This window comes from Oncorhynchus kisutch, linkage group LG25, assembly GCF_002021735.2.
Source record: "Oncorhynchus kisutch isolate 150728-3 linkage group LG25, Okis_V2, whole genome shotgun sequence".
In the NCBI taxonomy this organism is placed as follows: domain Eukaryota; kingdom Metazoa; phylum Chordata; class Actinopteri; order Salmoniformes; family Salmonidae; genus Oncorhynchus; species Oncorhynchus kisutch.
In genome coordinates, this window is record NC_034198.2 from 216,819 (window position 1) to 223,797 (window position 6,979).

The 6,979-nt window shown below is 41.6% G+C and overlaps 1 pseudogene; it reads left to right on the plus strand.

Moving 5' to 3' along the window:
- Window positions 1-6,623: 6,623 nt before the first annotated feature.
- LOC116357499 (uncharacterized) lies at window positions 6,624-6,732 on the plus strand (annotated as a pseudogene).
- Window positions 6,733-6,979: the final 247 nt, after the last annotated feature.

The following is a 6,979-nucleotide window of genomic DNA, read 5'->3' on the forward strand; positions in this document are numbered from 1 at the left end:
CATGGTTTGCTTTTCCGTAAAGGTTTTTTGAAATCTGACACAGCGGTTGCATTAAGCAGAAATATATCTTTAATTCTGTGCATAACAATTTTATTTTCATCTACATTTATTATGACTATTTCTGTAAACTGATGTGGCTCTCTGCAAAATCACCGGATGTTTTTGGAACTACTGAACATAACGCTCCAACGTATACTGAGATTCTTTTGATATAAATATGAACTTTATCGAACAAAACATACATGTATTGTGTAACATGAAGTCCTATGAGTGTCATCTGATGAAGATCATCAAAGGTTAGTGATTAATTTTATCTCTATTTCTGATTTTTGTGACTCCTCTCTTTGGCTGGAAAAATGAGTGTGTTTTTCTGTGACTTGGCTCTGACCAAACATAATCGTTTGTGGTGCTTTCGCCGTAAAGCCTATTTGAAATCGGGCACTGTGGTGGCATTAACAAGAAGTGTATTTTTAAAATGGTGTGAAATACTTGTATGTCTGAGGAATTTTAATTATGAGATTTCTGTTCTTTTGAATTTGGCGCCCTGCACTTTCACTGGCTGTTGTCATATCGATCAGCCCTAAGAAGATTTATCTATCTCTATGAGGCAAGACAATTGTCATTCAGGATTAAAAGGTGACTGCACTTCCTCATTTGGCCTTAGCTGTGTTCGAATACTCGTACTAACTGTACTGTTTGTGACATGAATTGAGTATTTAGTATGCTTATTGGTCATAGTATACCTGTATAAATATATCATAGTATACCTCTATACCTCTGGCCCTTCTTTGGACACTGTGTTAACTAACCTCCAGATGAGCTTCAATGCCATACAACTCTCCTTCCGTGGCCTCCAACTGCTCTTAAATGCAAGTAAAACAAAATGCATGCTCTTCAACCGATCGCTGCCCGCACCTGTCCGCCCATCCAGCATCACTACTCTGGACGGTTCTGACTTAGAATATGTGGACTACAAATACCTAGGTGTCTGGTTAGACTGTAAACTCTCCTTCCAGACTCACATTAAGCATCTCCAATCCAAAAGCCCCATTTACTACCCACCACTGCAACCTATATGCTCTCGTTGGCTGGCCCTCGCTTCATACTCGTCGCCAAACCCACTGGCTCCAGGTCATCTACAAGTCTCTGCTAGGTAAAGCCCCGCCTTATCTCATCTCACTGGTCACCATAGCAGCACCGACCCATAGCACACGCTCCAACAGGAGAATCTCACTGGTCACCCCCAAAGCCAATTTTTCCTTTGGCCGCCTTTACTTCCAGTTCTCTGCTGCAAATGACTGGAACAAACTGCAAAAATCACTGAAGCTGGAGACTCAGATCTCCCTCACTAAGCTTTAAGCACCAGCTGTCAGAACAGCTCACAGATCACTGCACCTGTACATAGCCCATCTGTAAATAGCCCATCCAACTACCTCATCCCCTTGCTGTATTTATTTATTTATCTTGCTCCTTTGCACCCCAGTATCTCTACTTGCACATTCATCTTCTGCACATCTACCATTCCAGTGTTTAATTGCTATATTGTAATTACTTTGCCACCATGGCCTATTTATTGCCTTACCTCCCTTATCCTTTCCTTATTTGCACACACTGTATATGGACTTTTTCTACTGTATGTTTGTTTATTCCATCTGTAACTCTGTGTTGTTGTATGTGTCGAACTGCTTTGCTTTATCTTGGCCAGGTTGCAGTTGTAAATGAGAGCTTGTTCTCAACTAGCCTAACTGGTTAAATGAAGGTGAAATAAAATAGAAAAAAAAAATACTATGGATATATTTAGTATGCCAAATGTTCCAGGATGTCGTACTAAATTCGCCAAAATATGAGGAATACACGAAGAGGACACTGTTTCCGTACTTTAGGGCCAATAATGCAATTCTTCAGGAAATGGGAAATTTCCAGATTTGTTGAAAATGGCGGAAAATATGCAGTCGAAGTACAACGAGAGCGGATACAAATGCATTGCTTTAACTAATTATGACAAATATTAAGAAAATGTTGAGCAATGTAATAAAGTAATTACTTTTTAAATAAGTTAACTTACACGTTATATTGGCTGACAATTTGTTAGCTACACTGGTCTTACGAACCACATAGCGTATCAGTACAGCAGTATGTACCGGTATGTTGTTAGCTAGATACCTAACGTTAGTTGGCTACTTATAGATAAAACTTGACAGTATAATAACTATAGGCTATCTAACTAACTACCCAATGTTTGACGTGATTATTCCCGTCATTCTGAGTTTAGCTAAATGGTATAGTCATTGTGCGTTCTCAATGGACATTCGGGTGCTTTTGTAAATTCGCTCTGGCTGTCTACTCTGCTCTGAATTTACAAACAGACAATCTGACAAAGCTCTGAATTCATGAGCGCATTCTGGAACTCCTGATTGAATTTAAGAACACACCTGAAGTCGTATAATGTCTAACCAGTCATTTGTTATGCTAGATAGCTAGCAAGAGGTTGCATAGCAACAGCATCACCTTCCGGTAGACAGGTGAAAAGCTAGAACGCGCAATTGAAAGCATACTGTTCGTTTACAGTATACTAAAATGAACTAATAATATATAGTATTCAGTATATACTCATTAAGTATGTAGTATACAGTATGTTAGTGTGGGTATTCGAGCACAGCTCTTGTTTTTCATCAATGCTCATTAAGAAATGCTAGCGGCCATGACTGAAGGCAAACAAGAATTGTCTTGGGGGTGTGGTTTGATGTGGGTGTTTCTTGGATGTGTTTTTACCATTCAATTGCAATAAACAAGTGCAGTAGTGAATACGTAAGGTAAGCCAGCTTTGCTGTAGAAAACAACGTTTTGAAGTTGAGGACTTCTCCCGATGAGCATTGATACCAGAGCACGCTCATTTGGGCTACAGTTTGAATCACAACGTACCACGAGTGCGGAATCTGACTTTGGACATTGAATTATTATTATTTAAAAAATGTTGTGTTCGATCAAAACATTCGGTTTTGGAAGTGAATGTAGTGGTGCGTTTGGTTGGTGGATCTGCACATCTGTAATGAGGTAGGCTGTGCAGGTAGCCCAGATGAGAGTACGTCTGAGATGGATGAAGGTGAAAGGATCAGTGATGAGTCTACCTACAAGACTGTACACATTTTTTGGTGGAAAATGTTCGGAAAAGGAGACGAGGGTGGATTTGCCACAGATGGGGACATAGATGGAAGGGGAGAATCTAGAAGAACAAACAAACAGGCAGGGAGAAGAGGTACAGGAGAACAAAGTAGTAGTGTTTTTTTTATCTGAGACAACCAGTAAAATGTTACATCTGATAAAGTTGTCAGATGTACAGTGGTTCTTACTTTCGAAAGTTTTGAGCTTATGCAGCCACCGTTTGTGGCAGATTGTGGTAAATTGCGTCTTGGCTGACACTTAAATAACGTGCCATAGAATTATGCGGAACCACGCAAGATGTGCTGCAGGATGCCGCAACATTTAAGCTTATACGGTTCCAAAAAAGGACCGCAAAAACATATGAAATAGGTTGTTCCAACCTGTAAACGAACAGTATGCTTTCAGTCGCGTGTACTAGCTCTTCACCTGTCAACCGGAAGTTGATGATGTTGCTATGCAACCTCTTGCTAGATAGTTAGCATAACAAATGACTAGTTAGACATTTTACGACTTCAGGTGTATTCTTCAATTCAATCTGGAGAACCAGATGGGCATGGTTTGCATATTTGGTGCTATTCCATTGGTTCTACTGTGCTCGGCAAGCTCAATTAAGTGTAACAAATACAGAACCCAGGTCTGATGGCTACCTGTCTTTTGATCCCCCACCTCCAAGAGTGTTTCTCAAACGGAACGATGACTGCGCTGGCAGTGAAGGTGGAGTCTGCTTCCGGTCTGAACCCCGGTCAGCTGACACTGAGCGACCCCGCCTGGTGTCCCACCTACAGTGAAGATCGCTTTGCCTACTTCCACTTCACTGTGAACTCCTGTGGCACCACCAGGAAGGTAAAATGACTATTACCCTGAGGTGATGGGTACTGTGTATTTATGGACTGTTTGCTTCTGTAGGCTGTAATAAGCAATTCCCCTCTACTACATAGTTTATCAACAATTCATGCTGTATGAGTGCATTACGCATCACAATTGTAGCTATTAGCTGTTATAGGGTGTTATTTATTATTACATCCATAGGTCATGAGTGGTCACAATGGTTTGAGCCATGTGCGGTCTGTCACCAGATCTCCACCCAATTTAACACTTATGGGAGAGTCTGGCGCGTACGATCACATGCTTGTTATCACTGAGTGGTCCCTGCAGCATACCATTGGAACATGTAAATCTAGTTTAGAAAATATGGCAGCCATGTTTGTCAAGCAAGAACTCCCTAATCCCAGAATGCCGTTCACTGCGCCCATTTCCTGAGGTCTTAACTTAGTTTGGCCACTTCAGCATGTGACAAATCTTTGTACTTGTTACAGTTAACTAATCAAAAAGCCAATACAACCGTAGCACGAAAGCTAAACAGAGTTGCAAAATATAGCTCAATACATTTTGGGAGGTGAGGTCCTTGGGGGAAGGTATTATGGAGAGGATGATGCAGGAAATATTAATAAGATGGGGGATTTATCAACAATAAATGGCGGGGCAGACAGTTTTTCTAAGCTAAATACCCCTGGAAAGGGGTCTGATCTGGCAACCCTGAGGTACCATAGTTTACACTCTGATGCCGTGTTCAAATCAACGAACAAATTCAGTGCATTCAAGACAATGGGGGTACTCCAGTTTAAATCACCATTATACCAGCGTACGTGATAACCTGCCTGCATTGTATGGCGTTAGCATTAGCACATATTCAGTACCACCTTCAAAAGTGTTTTACACACGTGTCCATTACAATCTAGGCAAGAATCAGAAAGCATGAATAAAACGCTAAGTACATTATAATTACGGTACGCTACAGTAGAAACGACAACACGTGACACAGAAAATAAGGCACTTTGATAGGAATACACGCATGTCCACAGTTATTTGTGAGGAAGGCAATAAATGTGCAAGGACTGTATACTTGATCTGGGGAAGTGCTTGGACTTTCTTTTGAAGGAAAGTTTGTCCGGCTCATTAAATTCTCAAATAGAAATGGTCTGCAACAGTGAAATGGGCTACTTTTGTGAATGAATGAGGCAAAATTAGAAGTTGAAAAATTAGCAGGTAGTGTGCTTTGGTCTGAGGTCAGCGCGGGTTAAATGTCCACATGTTGGAACGGTGAGTGCATTCTGACATCACGTGCATAAAAATCAACTCCCACAGGGGCGACTGTTGAAGATATTTGGAACTCCTGTGTGAAAAGGTTAATGTTGGCGTTACCTACACCTTTTTACTCAATGTTATCCTTTTGGTTGGCTAGAGTTCAGTGTTGTGCCAAACTGATGGTCAGTCAAATGGAAATCAAGAGCGGCTGGCAAGCTTCGCTTGCCTTTCCGATTGGTTTCAAACAACTGCTCTTAACACTGACTGAATAGTTGTTGGTTTTAGGTTGAATTCAGGCACAAGTGACCTCTTGTATTTAAAACAGTTATTGCACTAAACCTAAAGGATGGTTCAGATGCCTGTGCAGCATGGATGTTTGAAACTGAATAGGATCAGTTGACAGGATCCCCAGAAGTTGATGCCACTTTCAATGGAATTTCCTGTCCTAGAGGAATGCGCTAATTGGGAGTTGCTAAACATGAACAAATACCACGGTCAAGTGTAGCAGCATCTTGCTAACCTTATTTAGCTAGCTAATGTTCATGCAAAATCCCTTTAGCCTGATCCCCCCCCCCCCCCCCAAAAAAAAACAATCCCCCTATTCTCCGTTAGCATTTCTCCGTCGACCGTTTGTCTCTGCTTCTGCAGGTTTTCGCTCGTACACCTTTTTAATAGAAATATAACACGATTGAATGTTCTATGTCCATGACAACATTTAAAACCCTAGCAAGGAACCACTTTTGAGGTCTGGGAAAAACGGAAGACATGTCGATTTTGGGGTGTTGTTACCCTTTATAAAGGCAAGTGTGCGCCAGGAAGAGACCTTTGTTTGGTTAAGCGGTGTGATTGCGGAGTTTGCAAAACAAATGGCCACTGGATTGATGCAAATAATCATGATATAATTCTGCTAGGCTGGCATAGGCCACTTTGCGCTCCGCACGCATGCGCACGGAAACTGGGCAGTCCTGTGCAGTTTCTGAAAGTTGCGTGGAAATACGAATCACTCATGCATTTTGTTCATGTCTTATGATTCACTTGGGCAAATGAATGGATTTTCTAACAAGTTGAAGGGATTGAGTTGATTTCCTCCTTAGTTCAAAGCATTTTTGAATATTGGTGAATTTCGGTTTAATGTCTGTATTTCGTGATTCCGTGTGGGCGGGCTCTATTTTATAGGGCCCTAGTCCATGAAGTTGTCATAAGTATGAACCTAGGATATGCCCTCTTTTTTCCCCCCCACAAGAGTGAAATATATGGTCTGGAAATGCAAGCAAGGTTTGAGCTTTTCAGTGTGTGTCACAAGGTGGACATTTCTCTGTCCCCCTAAGAGTAAGCGACACGTTGACTTTATATAGTGTTCCAAGAGATTGCCTTTCGCTTACGGCCATACCAGCCTGAATACGCCCGATCTCGGAAACTAAGCAGGGTCGGGCCTGGTTAGTACTTGGATGGGAGACCGCCTGGGAATACCAGGTGCTGTAAGCGTTTTGCTCCAGCAGAGGGTTCTCTTGTGTCATGCGTGGAGCAACTTCCTTTTATTTATCACCTTAATAATGTTGTGTCTTTTTATTGGACTAAATGCAGTTTGTTAGTGCTTCCCTGCCCTGCCCTGATCAAATCAAATAATGGACAATGCGTTTACCTCCAAATCTAGGCAGTGCATTCAGCATTTGTTTTTAGGCTAGGAGACTGTCAATGTCTGTAGTCCATTAGGGCCCTGTAAAATCCCCTT